Source organism: Dipodomys merriami, unplaced genomic scaffold (assembly GCF_024711535.1).
Source record: "Dipodomys merriami isolate MVZ:Mamm:240054 unplaced genomic scaffold, mDipMer1.0.p SCAF_1, whole genome shotgun sequence".
In the NCBI taxonomy this organism is placed as follows: domain Eukaryota; kingdom Metazoa; phylum Chordata; class Mammalia; order Rodentia; family Heteromyidae; genus Dipodomys; species Dipodomys merriami.
Window position 1 is genome coordinate 78,582,798 of NW_027202270.1, and position 16,804 is coordinate 78,599,601.

At 38.3% G+C, this 16,804-nt stretch overlaps 1 protein-coding gene across 7 annotated transcripts in view; it reads left to right on the forward strand.

Annotated features, from left to right (window-relative positions):
• Nckap5 (NCK associated protein 5) overlaps window positions 1-16,804 on the forward strand; it is a 959,972-nt gene that overhangs the window by 226,809 nt on the left and 716,359 nt on the right. For 2 of the 7 annotated variants that reach the window (XM_070024312.1, XM_070024303.1), the window contains exon 2: window positions 10,428-10,489. The exons of the other annotated variants lie outside the window; for them this stretch is intronic. The gene's annotated coding sequence lies outside the window, so the exon portion shown is untranslated. The remainder of the gene's footprint in view (window positions 1-10,427; window positions 10,490-16,804) is intronic. 7 annotated transcript variants of the gene reach the window in all.

Here is a 16,804-nt window from a genome sequence, read left to right on the forward strand (position 1 = left end):
TATATAAACATCTTGTCCATCTAGATATCCCTGCCAATATATGAGGTTCGGGAAATATCAGATACTAATTTGCAAAACTGCTGACTTTTGAATTATGTGTCTGAATGCTAACCTAACAGTGGTCTCATTAGGTCCTACCAGGAGGTGGTACCTTATACCTATAATCCTTGTTACTCATGAAGTTGAGATCACAAAGATTACAAGTTTGAGGAGAGTCCAGGGGAAAGAATTCTTTTTTTTTTTTTTTTTTTGGTCGGTTGTGGGGCTTGAACTCTGGGCCTGGGTGCTGTCCCTCAGCTCTTCAGCTCAAGGCGAGCGCTCTACCACTTGAGCTACAGCGCCACTTCCAGTTTTCTGGTGGTTTATTGGAGATAGGAGTCTCACTGTCTCTCCTGACCGGGCTGGGTTTGAACCGCAATCCTCAGATCTCAGCCTCTTGAGTAGCTAGGATTACAGGCGTGAGCCACCAGCGCCCGGCTTCAGGGGAAAGAATTCTTGAGGCTGCATCTGATTCAATAATCAATTGGGTGTGGAGATACTCATTTGTCATCCTATTTACACGAGATGTTTAAAACAAGAGAGTTGTAGTCCAGGCCATCCTGGACAAAAAATTGAGACCCTCTTTGAAAAATATAGAAAGTGAAAAAGAGTGGGGTGGGAGAGGCCTTGCTTAGCAAGTTCAAGGACCTGAGTTTAAACTACATACTACCAAAACAAACTAATAAACATATCAGTTCTTGGGTACCAGATGGGCTAGGTAAGTATGTTTTAGAGATATCACCGTTGTTTTAAGGACAAGGCCTAAAAATCTAGCAAGGCCTGTGACTTGCTCCTGTAGAAATAGCACCTGAATCCTAATTCTTATAAATGCTTTGCCCCAGTATGTCTACAAAGAGTTTTGATTGTCTGATGCTGACACAAGACTAACAGAATCCTGCCTCTGGGATGTTTGATGTCTTCTGCTAGTAAACTTCTTATGGAATTTAGTGGGCAGGGCATTGCTGAGTATAGCCAGGACTTCCCTGAGCTTCCAAAACTGATAATAGGGACCATCCTTATGCCTTCTTGCTAATACTTCCTTATTTAATGAATGTTTACATATGTCTAGGAAAATATGGTCTGAGGTTTGCTTTCATTATAGCTCAGTAACAATGTCAAATCTCTTCTATAGATGTCTCGTCATCTGCCAAAAAGAACTTGTTTTTTGTTGTTGTTGTTGTTGCTGTTTGTTATTTTCTAATAACTAATTTGGCTTAGAACTATTTACAACGCTTTAGTTCTATGGAGAATTTGGTTTCAAGAGAGATCCCTTTTATTAACTTTTGTTGTGGTTAGCTACCCAGAAAAGCAAACAAACAAAAAATAACTGTAAAAAAAATAACTGTAGTGATTTGTGATGTCTGACTTTTATTTCTTAGTCATAGCTTTGGGTCAGCGGTGGCTGTACTAAGTCCCTTATGAGGTTTGGCTGGGCTTGTTGGTAGGTTGCTCAAAGGGGAAAGTCTGTTCTTCTGACTTTATCCCAGATACAGACTCCATATCAGCCCTACTTGCTACTGGGGCAGGTCCTTCTAAGGGCAAAGGCAGAGCACAAGATGGGCAGGCAGAAAGGCTCTCCCTGGTACTAGCAACATTATCTCTACCCATGTCTTACTGACCTGACCCTGTGCCATGGCTAGTCCCAAAATCAATGGGATGGTAGGTGCTATATATTTCTCCCTGCAGCAGGTTCAAGGCAAAGAGAATTTTGAACAGATCATGCAATCTAACACCCCTAAGTCAACTGATGGGTCTTATAGTGTTCCTTAACCACCAGTATGGTGTCAGCTTCATACAGTTCCTGGATCATTGACTAATTAGTATGAATTACCTTATACTTTTCTATAGGGATAGCTGAAAAATGCAAAAAACCTTGGCCTTGATGGCTTTACCATCTTGGAAAGAAGAAATTATGTCAGTCTCAGATATCATATGAGCATATATACATACTAGGAAATAACAGTGAAAGAGTTGAGATATACATGGTTATCTTTCAGTATATGTGAGATTTGTTCCCCACCTCCCATCCCAACTCTTAGGGGCTCCAATGGCTTATATACCCCATGCATCTAAGGAGGAAAAACTACGCTTCTAAGCATCTGCCGGTTTAGTCAGTCCTTCAGTCAGATGTTTCATCTCCACTTAGCAGTTGAAGGAAGAAAAATACACTAGAGGACCAAACCCAGGCCCTAGCATTGCATTATACAGCACTACAACAAACCACTTACGTGTGTAAAATGCAGCCTATAGAACATGCTGCAACATGGAGGCACCAGGAAAGATAGGTTATGTACGATTTATCTTCAGCTCATAGGTAAAGGACACCTAAAAGTAGTAAAGACAGCCTCATATCCTTATTTCTGGTTACTTGGTCCTCTTTTTTCTTCTCCTTCCTATACAACTGTAAAGTCAAATTCACGTATGTATGTTTAGAGGGTAATCGTTTGTTTTTTTCCCTTTCATTGTTTTAAAGATTTTAAATTTAAGGAATGCTTACATTTTAGTTGGAATTTTTCTGTGTTCTTCATATATTTCTGTAAATACACTTAATATACTTCAGCCCTTGATACTTATTGGGCAACTTTGCTCAAGGTAGTCTCAATATGACATAGATTTCAACAGCCACTCTAGAGCTTGAGAGATGCTACCTGGCAGACTGAATTTATTTTTTTTATGTACATTTTATTGTCATTGTACAGGTGATATTCTCTTCCCGATTCTCTCCTAATTTTTCCCTCCTGTCCCTACCACAAGATGTATAGTTCATTTTCCACATAGTGTCTAGTGAGTATTGTACCCTGTTGTATTTGTTCACCCTTTGTTCCTCTTCTGTGAGTCCCTTACTCTCCCAGATACAAACAAACAAAAAAATAAAGAAAAGACACCAAAAATAGCAAAACCAGCTATAAAAAAAATCTCTTGTTTCATTTACCTGGAGTTCTAGTTTATGTGATCATATGCACCTAACTACTAAGACTTTGTGATCTGCTCCTATGCATATACTCCTTTGACCTCACTGTGTGAATATCTAGAGAACTGTATAATTTATTATGTCACAGTTTGTTGTTTTAATCATTCAGTATGAATATATAGATGTATAGGCACATTCTAGTTACCATAAATGAGGGGATCCATGTAACCTCTTAGTCTTTGGGTCTGGCTTACTTCACTTAATATAGTTTTTCCATTTCCTTACAAATGGTACAATTCTTTCTGATGGAAACATAGAATTCCATTATGTATGTATACTACATTTCCTTGATCCATTTGTCCACTGAGAGGCATCTGAGTTGATTCCCTATCTAGGCTATTACACTATTGGTGGGAGCGCAAACTTGTTCTACCACTCTGGAAAGCAGAATGGATCTTTTTTTAATAGGCCTCAGGGCTCAGCTTTTTAAGCAAATGGCAGTCACTGTCCCTGAGCAGGGCTTTATAAAGTAGGATTGAGTGTCCCCCCCCTTCACCAAACCCTTCATTCCCTTATCATTCATCTTCCCAGGCTTGCTTAATCATTTTGAATGCTGTGGTAAGTGGATTATTCTTAAATAGAAGCTAGGCAAATCTAGTTTGGACTGAAAGGACAAAAAACAAAAAAAAAAACAAAAAAAAACAATCATTCAAGGCTTTAAAAGAAGCCAACAGAAGGGAAGATTAGTTTGGTTTTGCTTGTTTTAATTGTGTGCACACACACCCTAAAGGGAAACAACACAGTTATCTTGAAAGCAAACATTTTTGTGTTTTTAAGAAAACTTGAAAATCCTCCCTGTTCAGCATCTGAACAATGGAACCTCTTTCCTTGCAAGTTTGGGCGAAATTCTGGAGTCACTATTTCGTCTTGAGTACCTAACAGATAACCCACCATTCCTTACCCCAGAACTCATGTTCCAATGCCTTAGATGCTAACATACTAAATTCACATCATTGGAAAGACAAACATGGCTGAAGGGAGAGCCTGGACAGGAATGTCCCACTTCCCACTTGAGAGAATGTTCTCTACATGCTCTTGTAGGATCAGAGCCCTAGAAAATCTCAAGAGAATTGTCAGAAATGTTACATTTCTATTTTTAAAAATACTAATGCCTAAGTCTGCCCCTACCTCTAAGTGGGACCATTGAAATCTGATAAGAACAATCCAAATTCTCTCAGAAGACAGGACACAGTAGCACTTGAATATGGACTTTGACCCCTGGCTTTAATAAAAACTAAATTCTGGCCAGGGTGAATGTTCTCTAGGAATGCAGCTGAGTAGTTAGCATCTGCACTAAACTGTGAGAGAATGAAAGTTACTCAGCTGAGAGAGATACTTGCATTCCTCCCCTCCCCAGCCCAGTGCCCACTTTCATCAGATTTACTTAATTAATCATTAAACTTATTCCTAAACTATTTTCTCAACATCTGTCTTTCCTTCATTTGTTTTTTGTTTGTAGGTTCTTCTCAGATTTTCCTTTGATTTGGGCAGGTGGGGATTCAGAACAGGCAAGGTGGGAATGGGGGTCATTTTCATTCAAACCTGTCTGTCCCTAGTTTCATCACCAGCAATAACATAAACTCATAGGGTCTGAATAGCAACACCAGCTTCCCCCCCCCCCCCCCCAGTCTTAGGGCTAAAATTTTGGGCTTGGTTGCCATCCCTGAATCTCTTTGTACTCAAGGCTAGCACTCTACCACTTGAGCCACAGTACCACTTCTGTGTTTTTGTTTCTGGTTTTTTTGTTTGTTTGTTTTGTTTTGTTTTTCTGAGTAGTTTATTGAAGATAAAAGTCTCATGATTTTAGCCATTCTAACTGGAGTGAGGTGGTATCTCAATGTTGTTTTGATTTGCATTTCTTTTATGGCTAGGGAGGTTGAGCATTTCTTCATGTGTCTATTGGCCATCCTTCTTTCCTCTTCAGAGAAGTTTCTCTTTAAGTCTTTAGCCCACTTATTTATTGGGCAGTTGTTTCTTTGAGGATTTGTTGTTGGGGGATTTAATGTTTTGAGTTCCAAGTATATTTTAGATATGAGACCCTTGTCAGTTGTATGGCTAGTGAAGATCTTCTCCCAATCTGTAGGCTTTCTAATGATCTTGCTAGCTATGTCCTTTGCCATGCAGAAGCTCTGCAACTTCATGCAATCCCACTTGTTCAACCACTTTGGAAAGTAGTATGGAGGTTCCTCAAAAGACTCCACATAGAGCTCCCCTATGACCTAGCAATCCCACTTTTGGGCATTTACCCGAATGTTTACAAACAAGACCACACTAAAGCTACCAGCACGACTATGTTTATTGCAGCATTATTTACTATAGCTAAGATATGGAATCAACCCAGATGCCCAATAGATGAATGGATCAAGAAAATGTGGTATATATACACAATGGAATTCTATGCCTCCATCAGAAAGAATGACTTTGCCCCATTTGTTAGGAAATGGAAAGACTTGGAAAAAATTATATTAAGTGAAGTAAGCCAGGCTCAAAGAAACATAGGTCCATTGGTTTCCCTTATTTGCAATATCTAGTATATGTCTGAGTCAAGCAGAAAAGGTCAGATAAGGTGATGTTAGGGAAATGAACCCTAAGATATATATTCAAATGTTTTTTCTTTCATGCGATTGTTTCTAACACATTTATAAGATTATTTCTTTGTTGCTTGGTATGTCCCTCCCCGACAGTATAACCCCTGCTTTCACTGTATTTGATGTTGGTATAATTTGTGGAGGGAAAGGGGAAAAACAAATCGTTTAAATAGGGATACAGGTGGACCCATTGCAACAATGAGATGTACAAGTCGTTATGTCAAAAACGAACTTTACAACTTTGGGTGCGGGGGGGGGGGAAGTGGAGAGGATTGGGATTGCCCATGTAATTGTAACCCCTCTGTACAGTATTTTCACAATTAAAAAAAAAAGTCTCATGAACTTTCCTGCCTGGGTTGGCTTCAAACTATGATCCTCAGATCTCAGCCTCCTGAGCATCTAGGATTACAGGCCTGAGCCCCTGGCGCCAGGCTTTTTGTTCTTTTTAGAGGATCACAGCATGTCTATCAGTACAACCTTTCCATTTGGTCCCCCAGCAGCTGCAGCAGCATCCCCTATGCAACCTGTCATAAAGTGGTTTCAACCTATTGTCTCTGTCCTTCCATGGTGCTTGTTTATTCCCTTTTCTAGATAAAAACAGCATCTGGACAAGAATGGCCACATACAACACCAGGCACAGGTACCCAGTCTCAAGGCTACATACAGGGTACCTAAGGTAGCACATATGACTCAAAGGTTCACAGATATCCTGAACAAGTTAAACCTCAATCCTTGGGAGGTGCAGGCCCAAAGCCCTCCAGAAGTTATGGTGAGAAAAATCCTTGAGTTATTTCATGTAACATAGAGCTTAATTGATTTGGGTGCCACATGAAGTGTAAATGCAGTAGATTCAGCCTTGATTAAAACTGTAAGATGTGAAGTTGGGTTCTGAAACCCTCTCCCTTTTCTTCCTCTAAGGTTATATTTTAACTCCCTTCTTACCCACCTGAGACCAGAATCTCATGCTGAATTCTAGTTCGCCAAAGTAACTCCTTCCCAACTCCCCAGACCATTTCTGCCTATCTTTTCTCCAGTTCATTTTTCTCTAAAAGCATTCTCCAAGACTCTTGAAAGTGATTCTTCTTTTAAGGCAAATTAACATAGTTAAATGGAGGGAAATTATCCTTATCCATCCCCTATTCATTCAAGGATTAAGAGAATATCCATTTGTATCAATATCCAGCAAAATTGGCTGAAAGCTCCTTTTTCTCCCAGGTTGCTTCTAACCTACAATACTGCTGCTGATCTAATGACACCTCAGTCTGTGTAATGAACAAGATTCCACTCAGTAGAAAGATGATGGATTGGAACTATATAAAGGATAGTTTTGGAAAGCAGTGAATTTTTGAATTAGGGACTGGGCAAATCTATAATTATTATCCCAAATTTTAGTTGTTGTCAAAGAACTGGTGGCTTGAGTTTTCTATTTTGCCAAGAAAAGGCATGGTAAGAAAATACTTGTAATTCATTCAATCACATTCATTCATTCATTCATTGAATCATCATATGCTGAGTCCCTATCTACAATGTCTCTTTAGTAGGTGCTGGGGACACAGTGCTGAGGAAGACAAATGTCTTTCTTGACTGTTACCATAACAGTAGTGAAAAGGAGCCAGGTCTTCAAAGATTAGGGGAGGCTCAGTCTGGGCACTGAGAAGAGCAGGTACAAAACTTTGAAGTAGGACTCATGGCTGGCTGAGAAACAGATGCCACTAGTTTGGAAGAAATAAATGACAATAAAAAGGACATTTTCGATGATGTCAAAAGCACAGTAAATCCTTGGTATTTGAAGATTCTGTTTTTGCAAATTTGCATACTCACCAGAATTTATTTGTAACCCCACATCAGTCATCGCAGTGCTTTCCCTGTCACCACCATCAAGCTCAGAGACCATCTGAAGTGTGCGGATGTACACATGCTCCCAGCTGAGGCTGAACCAGCAAGGCAGTGCCTTCTTGTTTCAGCTCTCATACTGTGAACAAATTTGCTTTCCACAGTCTACTTAGTGCCACATGTTTCACATTTCTATGCCTTGTGTCAGTGTTGTCAATGTTTAAAATGCTGCAAAGTACAGTGGTAAAGTGCTTACTGTCCAGTTCCCCTAAGCTCAAGAAGCCTGTAATGTCTCTTATGTGTTTGATAAGATTTGTCTAGACATGAGTTCCAAGGTTTTTGGCCTTGAGTTCAATGCTAATGAATCAACATTGCATAGTCCATAAGATATCCTTAAACAGAAACACACACAAAACAAGATAATGTATTGACCAATTTTGATAAAATGTTATGACTAGAAGCTCTCAGACCTGAACTGTGTATTTCTCCTAGAAGCAATGGTTCAGGATTTGCTAATTTATGGTAGGTGGCAACTTTATTGGACATAACAACTGTGAATTATGAGAATAAACCCTTTAGGAGTGGCCAGTTTATGTTTGGTCTCATAGGCTTGCTAGAGAGTTTGGATCTAGTTTAACTAGATCCAACTTACAACTAGAGTGGTAAGCCAGAGGTTTGGGGAAAAGGCAACAGAGGGAGATACAAGATTTGACTACACATCTAACTCATCATTTAATTCTGATGGAGAATATTCAGAAGGGAGATAGGTTGAGAGAGAGATAGGAGAGAGAGAGAGAGAGGAAGGAAGGAAGGCAGAAGGCAGGAAGGCAGAAAGGCAGAAAGGCAGGAAGGCAGGAAGGCAGGAAGGCAGGAAGGCAGGAAGGCAGGCTGAAGAAAGAAGGTTAAGAGTACCACTTGCTATGAACACCAGCTGATAAAGAAGAGGATGTACCAAGATAGTTTGTATCAGGAGGGAAGAATAGCCATTTGTAAGGAGGAACAGTAGATAAGCCCTTATTATAATATGACATAAGTATAAAATGGAATAGATTTCCTGATTTTTTAAATGCAAAAAATGATGTTTTATGTTATAATTTTGCTTTGCGTACCATTGTGCTCTTGATATGTGTTGCTTGCGAGCTCTTCTTTCAATAGTTCAATAGAACAAGAAGTCTAAATACCTTCCTGCCAAAATATGGTGTCAGACAAAAATGTTCACAAAACTAGAAGGCAGTCATTTACCTCATTCAATTAAAAAATACCTTGTGAGGAGTGAGGAAACTGAGGCACAATAGCTGGGCCACCTTTGCCTAGAGAAGCAAAGTGTAGTATGCCTGGGTATACAGGGATAGACCAAGATGCTCAAGTGACGGGCAATGGCTCAAGCCCAACTAAGAGCAGTCAAGAGTCTTGCTCAGGTGTTACTGGGGCCTTCTCTCTCTCTTTCTCTCTCTGTCTCTTTCTCTCTCTCTCTCTGTCTCTCAATTTCTCTCTGTCTCTGTCTCTCTCTGTCTATCTCTTTCTGTCTCTCTGTCTCTATCTCTGTCTCTCTCTCTCACACACACACACGCACACACGCACGCATGCACACACACACGCACACACACACACACACACACACTGTTTACACTTGACTTCAAATCAGCAGGACTCCCCAATGATTAGACCAAGCTGTTAAATATTTCATTTTCTGCACCCTCCAAAAGGTGACATAAGGAGCATTGAAATGATTCTGGTCCTTTTTGTTCCACTTAAGAGAAGGGAATTGGGAACTGGTAAAAGTGTGAGGGTATGGGGAGTGTACCAGAGGGGCACATTCTACAAGAGTAGCATTTCGCATTTAGCGTTTGACAGGAGGGGCTTACAGTGACTGAAGTCAGTTTGCCCCATCCACCTTCAAACTACTGTCAACCTAGAGTTCTTAGAATTACATCTAGATAGGCACTTCCCTGAAAATTCTAATTCTCTTCACTTGAATGTGAAATAGTCATTTGAACCAAGAGTCTTGTGTTAAACACTAGACGTCCAGGTTTTTAAAAACTCAATAAAACATTGTGGCTAGACTAAATACATTTAGTAACACATACAAGAAATAACTTACAATGCCATGTGGCCATGCATATCCGCCACGGGCCATTTACTGTACTATTATGAGGTGCTAGCTAAAGTAAATTTAATTAAATCAATTTCTGTAGTTTTTCATACTGTGGAAATACTGGTTTTCACTAGTAATCAGTGAGGCATGGCATTTTAATTATCCATTAATTATTTTCTTTATAAAAATAAATGCCCCAACCCTAATGAATTTAGAATTTTATTGTTTTAGAAATGCATTTGGGGGCTGATTTTTTTTTATTAGTTATGGCCTAGGATTTTCTTAGTGGTTTGATGTATCATGGACAAGTGGGAAGCCGCTTTTGGGGGGTAGTCGTAGATCATAGAAAATACCACTCTGGGCCACATGCATTTCACTTGGATACAAATAATTCAGTGCTCTTGTTGTGACATGATGTGTTATTCACTATTTTAACAGGGAAGGATGGGGAGTTCTGGTTTCTTGGCCCTGTGTGCCACATGATTTTGGAGCTTTTTACCTGTAAATTCATTCATTCTTAGGTTTTCTTGAATATATGGCTGTGTTATTTAAAATATGAGCAGAATTATCATTTTCTTTAAAATATGATAAAGCTGAGTGTCAGTGGCTCACACCTGTAATCCTAGCTACTCAGGAGGCTGAGATCTGAGGATTGCCAGCCAGGCAGGAAAGTCCATGAGATTCTGATCTCCAATAAACCACTAGAAAACTGGAAGTGGTGCTGTGGCTCAAGCGGTAGAATGCTCACCTTGAGGTGAAGAGCTAAAGGACAGCGCTTAAGCCCAGAGTTCAAGCCCCATGACCAAAACATAAATAAATAATAAAAGTATGATGAATACAGTAGAAAAGGAGCATATTTCAACAAAATTTATAATATAATACTATGTACCAATCTTTCTAGCCCTGTTCCATATGATAGAATCACACTAATGGAAATTCCCAGAAATAATCCATGATAACAGGGTAAGTTTTTTTTTTTTCTTGTAAGTTCTATGTGTAATTTGTCTATAGTTAACATAATAGTGTAGATAGGCCTCTTGATTCTGTCATTTAACCTTCAGAATTATTTTGTAAGATTAAAATATATTTACAGGCATGGTTTGCCATGACTGTAGAATATGCTATGAGTAGATGTAATCAGTTGTTTGCTTGAACTTTTCAATCTCTTCTATATTTGAGTAGAGCTTGTTTTCTCATCTACAGCTCCTAATGGTGGTCATAAGGGTTCATTCAGCAAACCCTAAACCAATTAAATTATTACTGGTATATTTGAATTATTTATATATGTCCATACATATATGTACACTAAACATTTTATCAAGATTTTCTCATTACCAGTCAGATTTTAAAATTTGTGAATCTGTTAGATATATGAACATATATGGCTTAAACAGTGATTTTAAGCTCTTGTTTAACTGAGGTTAAAGGTTTTATATTCCCAAAATCACTAAATATTGTGTTTTGAATTGCTTGTTTATATATTAACCTATGCATTTACATGCCTATTCAATTAAATGAATGTGATAAAGAGATGTTTGACATTTCAATTGCCAAGCACAAAGCCTAAAATATCCTAGGAATTCAACAAACTGTCTAAAATTAAATTGTCTCCTAATTCTGACACCAGAAGCATAGATTTTATTATATGTATTTGTATTTTTCTAGTTTTGTTCGGCTCTTCCCTTGTAGAAATACAATAGTGTAACAAACTGAATTTTCTTATGGGAAATAGATTTCGTCCAGTCATATGGCATTTATCAACATTGAAACATAAAATATTTAAATGTTTGGACATTTGAAACAGCTTTGTGATGTTTTTAATAAACAATTTTCAGAGATTAACTATATCTTCTGGTTTTACTGGTATAGTTCACTACAGTATTTCACCTTGGAAAGTAAATTGGTGAATCTATGCTAATTTTTCTTATCTTAAAAATCAAATACAATGCTTTGCATTTATACACAGAACATTATTTTCTTCTCCTTGACTTCTTACCTTCCTTCCTTCTTCCATCCCTCCCTCCTTTCTTCCTTTCTCTCTCCTACCTTCTCTTTCTTTCTTCCTTTCCTTTCCTTACCTTTCCTTTCCTTTTTCTATCTTTCCTTCCTTCCCAAGTACTAGGGCCTGAACTCAGGACTTCAAGCTCTTGCTTAGCTTTCTTCTTCATGGCTGGTGCTCAACACTTGAAAAACACTTCCAACATGGCTTTTTACTGGCTGGAGTCTCTCAGGATTTTTTTTTCCATGTTGTCTTCAAACTGAGATCCTCTAGATCCTCCAGATTTTAGCCTCCTACAGACAAGTGTGAGCTAACATTTCTGACAACAAATGTATGGGACACAGATTGGCTAACTCTTACAAAAGTTCACAGAACTCAGGAGAAAAAGTTTATTATAAAGGATTTATGGAAGGAACAGACAAATGAAAGAGGGTTCAAGGTGTGGGGATGGGCACAGAACTTCTATGCCCTTTTAAGGTTCATTATCCTCCCAGTATAAAATACATTGATGTTAGGCAAAATGAACCCTAAGATAAGGATTCAAATGTTTTTTCTTTCTTGCAATTATTTCTAACATATTTATAAGATGATTTCTTTGTTGCTTTGTATGTCCTTCTCCCATGGTATAACCCCTGTTTTCACTGTATTTGATGTTGGTATAATTTGTGGAGGGGAAGGGAAAAAACAAATTGTTTAAATAGGGATACAGGTGGACCCATTGCAACAATGAGATTTATAAGATGTTATGTCAAAAAATGAACTTTACAACTTTGGCAGGGGGAGGGGGGGGAGAGGGGAAGATGGGAAGGGATGGGAAGGGGAAACAAAGGAGGAGGCAACAATGTACTCATTACCTTGCCCGTGTAATTGTAACCCCTCTGGATGGTATTTTCACAAATACACACACACACACACACACACACACACACACACACACACACACACACACACACACACACAGAACAAAGTCTAAAATAAAATAACCTAGCTTACCACTAATACAGCACTATTATATAATTACAATCAATTAAGTCCTTGGCTATTTCTGATAAGCTCAGTTTTCTGTACTTCAGTCTAAACTCTATGATCACAGGGTTGGTTCTTCTGGCAGCCAGCCCCATCTTAAAAAAATCTAAGGATCCACCAAGATATGTCATTAGCATAAACTCAGTTATAGTTGGAAAGGAGCTTATCAGGAAAATTAAACATGCTCTTGTTCTACCTACAACTCAGGAAATTCCAAGGGTTTTGAAGCTCTGTGCCAGGTCAAGACCAAAGACCAAATATGCATTTTATATTAAATGAGAATATCACAAGTAAAAAGTTAGCATTCATAAATGGAGCACAAATTAATGAAAAAGGAATAAGTGGATGCTATTGAATCATTGCCCTTTAATCATAGTGACTGAGCGCCGACATAACAAAGCACCACTAATTCAGTGGCTTAAAAGGACAAAATAGTTTTCTTGTGGTCCTGGAGACCTACTATCTGAGGCAGGGCTGAGCTCCATCTGAAGGCTGTAGAAGAGAATTATTCTTTGATTCTTTCTGGCCCTACATGCTTCTTTATGTGTTGTATCTGTGTTTCTTTATTGAACTATGATTTGTTTACTAACATTCTTTTCTGCATTAAGGGTCCCAGATGCTTCTTAATTGATGGAAAATTCCTTTTTTTTTTTTTTGGTTGGTTGTAAGGCTTGAACTCTGGGCCTGGGCACTGTCCCTCAGCTCCTCAGCTCAAGGCGAACACTCTACCACTTGAGTCAGCGCCACTTCCAGCTTTTTCTATTTATATGGTGCTGAGGAATTGAACCCAGGGCCTCATGCATGCAAGACAAGCACTCTACCACTGAGCTACCTTCCCAGCCCCAATTGATGGAAAATTCTAATCCCTACCTTCATCTTTTCTTTCTTTACCTTCTCCTGTCACCTCTTCATTTTTGTCTTCTTAGTGCCTCTAATGATGACCTGCAAGATGTAAAGGATGATCTCAGCTAGAGATCTTTAATTACATCCTCAGTAACCTGGCTTACAAATAAGGTCACAGGTTACAAGAGTTAAGACACAGGCAGAACTTTTAGAAAGCCACAGTTTGACTCACAGCAATCATAAACCTATACACCTTTAACATACAACTTCAGATCTTGCCTCATTGACAATTGGAAGCTACATTTTGAAATACTGACAACTGTAATCACCATTAATCTGAAATCATTTTATACATGAATCTGGAAAAGTAGAAAATGGAGAAAAGGCTATAGGTTTTGGGGGAGTGAAGAGGTGAAGACATTAGGATACTTTGAACTGAAAGTAGTTTTTAAATATTTAAAAATACAGGGTGAGGAAGATTGAGATTAAAAATGGAAAGACTTTTGTTTGCCAAAAATATGTTTTTGCAGACATATAGTATTACAGACCAACTTTATATATTTATGTAGCAATTTAATAGGAGCCAAAAGTTTGGTCAATATCAATGGAACTTTTCTGTTTTAAATTGGCATGACTTTATGTGTAAACTGACCAGTTTTCACAGTTACTTAAGTATATTTAATTTGGGAGAACTACTGAGACCCCCCCAAATCTCTGCCTTTTTTTCATTAATTTTAATACACAAAAGTCTATCTGTACTGTGTTATATAGTCAGAAATGGAGCCCATACCACCAGTTAACTGAAAATATGAAGAATGAATTGAGTTAGTTCTCCTGCATGTATTCGTAAATATTATTGAAGGCTTCATGCTGTCTCTTTTAATAATCTACTAAGAGTGTTCTTTTTGAAAGGGATTTCTTTTTAGTGGACACATTAGGGGGAAAGAATTGAAGACCTCATACAAAATGCCAAAAAAGAGAAATCCTCAAGTAGGCTTTCCCAACATGAATTCTTGTCTATCAATTGATACAGATTTTCAATTAGTCTCTCCACAATTTTGCCAAGCTCTGTAATGATAGCTGTTTTTGTTTTGTTTTATTTGTATTAAATATTCGTTCCTCTGAGTCCTTCTTTAGCTGTTCAATGATTACCCTGGGCCTTCTCTGGCTACCAGATTCCTCCACAAACCATTCTTCCTTCTCCTCCAAAGACACCATCTCTCTGGCCCCATTGTCCCTGACCTGGCTCCATTTGAGCTTCCTATAATGTTTGTTACAAAGCTGTGATTGTAAGAAGTAGAACCTCACAAAAGTAGCTTCACTTCCAAATGAGGGCAAGGTCCTCCTCTAAAAGGAAATGCACCACAAGAGAAAGTGAAGCAATGATGCCAGTGCCCTCAGGAAGCTGGGAGGCTCTTTCTGTGATGCTCTCTCTCTCTATTCTATATTCTTTATTCTCTGCATTCTTTACATGTCTCTTCCTTCATCAGGTTTTTATTTACCTTTTCTGTTGCACTCTAAAAGTAGCCTCTCCACCAGTATTTGTGATGCCAATTCCAGGTTCACATCTAGAAGCTTTTGCCTACATTCTCACCCTTTCTATTTCCTAATGCCTTTCCTTGGCTGAGTTTGAGGGAGGTGAACACAGGTGTCAAACTCCAGCAATCAACAAAACTCCTGCAAGCTGCAGTGTGCCCCTCCCTCTTCCCTTCCAGGTAGAGGTGAACTTGAATGGCCTAGCATTCGCTATCCCTGTTTCATGTTCTCCCTCAGCTGAGCTTTGCTTCTAAAGTTTCCATAAATCTTACTTCAAAGACATCAATATCAAGGTAACAAAAGAATTTTGCCACATTTAATATTGTGGTATTTGCTATTTTTAGTTCTTTCCTACTGGAATAAACCTTTGTTAAAAATTGACGTATCTTATTCTATTTCTTATACTCATTTTTTAATTCATGCTGACATTATTGTTATTAGTTAGATCACTATTTTGAATTGAGATGATAGAAATGATTCAATAATTCTCCTCTTAAATGATTAAAATCAAAGCAAGTTTTTCTTTTAAAGAACTCACATATCAATGTGAAGTTTCTACCAAATTTCAAGCCATATCTTGCTTTTCATATTGGGAGTTTCTCTTTCAGTGAGCTTGAGTTTGTTTCCCAGAAGATTCAACAGTGATGTGAGTTAAGAATTGACCTTGTCAATTCCCTGGAGATCTGCTCTTTGCTTTTATGTAAGAAGCTAAGGGCAGAATATTTTACAGAAAGAAATCCAGGCTTCACCTCCCCATCTTTGTGATGAGGAATGCCCAGTGCTAGCAGCTTCACATCTCACCCTTTCCTGATCAAAGATTTCTTCCATAGGCTGGCACCAACATGGGGGTCTTCACCCTGATAGAGGAACTTGCAGAAAATTCTCCCTATCAATCCTTCACATGACTGCTGTCATAAGTTTTACTGAGCTCCCTTCTTTCAGCTTAGATCTTGTCCGAGACTCCCTGAAGAAGAACTGCATTTAAGATTTATCAGCCTTCAGGCCAATGCTAGCCCATACAGCCCTCATGCAAATTAAATGAAGTACTTCTTATATGAGGTAGAAAAGTAGTGCAATTCATACTAGTATTTGAAAACTTATCATCTTACCCCTTGCTATAAAATTATCCTAATAAGTAGAAATCTCTCATATTTATATTGGGATAATCTGTGAGATCTGCCTGCCTATTTCCAACAACCCTAGAATTTTTTTAATCCCAAAATATTATGAGTGTTTGTTTTCTGCGAGTACCTTTGTCAATGACCATAGTAGAGGCAACAGGAATACCCAAGCAGTCAGCAGTTATTGAAGAGAAAGAATAGACGGAACAATGAAGGCACATCTCACAATTTTATTCAATTCCCATTGGTTTACTTAGAAAAGTTGATTTGCAAAATGTCTGTCTTTTGAGAATATTGTTAAATATTGTTGAACACATTGTTTTTCTACCATAACTACTTGCATTGGTCAGATGAACTCAAATATGAAAAGATGTCACAGAAAGAAACAAAATAAAAACTTATTATGCAAAGAGAAGCTGTTTCAAATCTTAAACAGACATTTGAGAGCCTTTCAATTTTGGAATAATGGAATAAGGAAACAAATTTGGTTTTACAATAAGTGGTGGTATATTAGAACAGAGGACAGACCTGATATTATGTCATTTGGACAGCTGGTTTTGATTGGTGATCTGCAATATGCAAGACTGTCTTTCCCTGCATAGTCCTCGTATTGTTGTGTATAATAAGCATTTTGTCTTTGTCTTCCTACTAGACAAGCTCAGAGAAATGGTAGAGCCAAACTTCAAGTTAAGCATACCTGACTCCAAGTAGTATCCCCCTTCCATTCTAATTACTACTCCATAGACTTGTAGT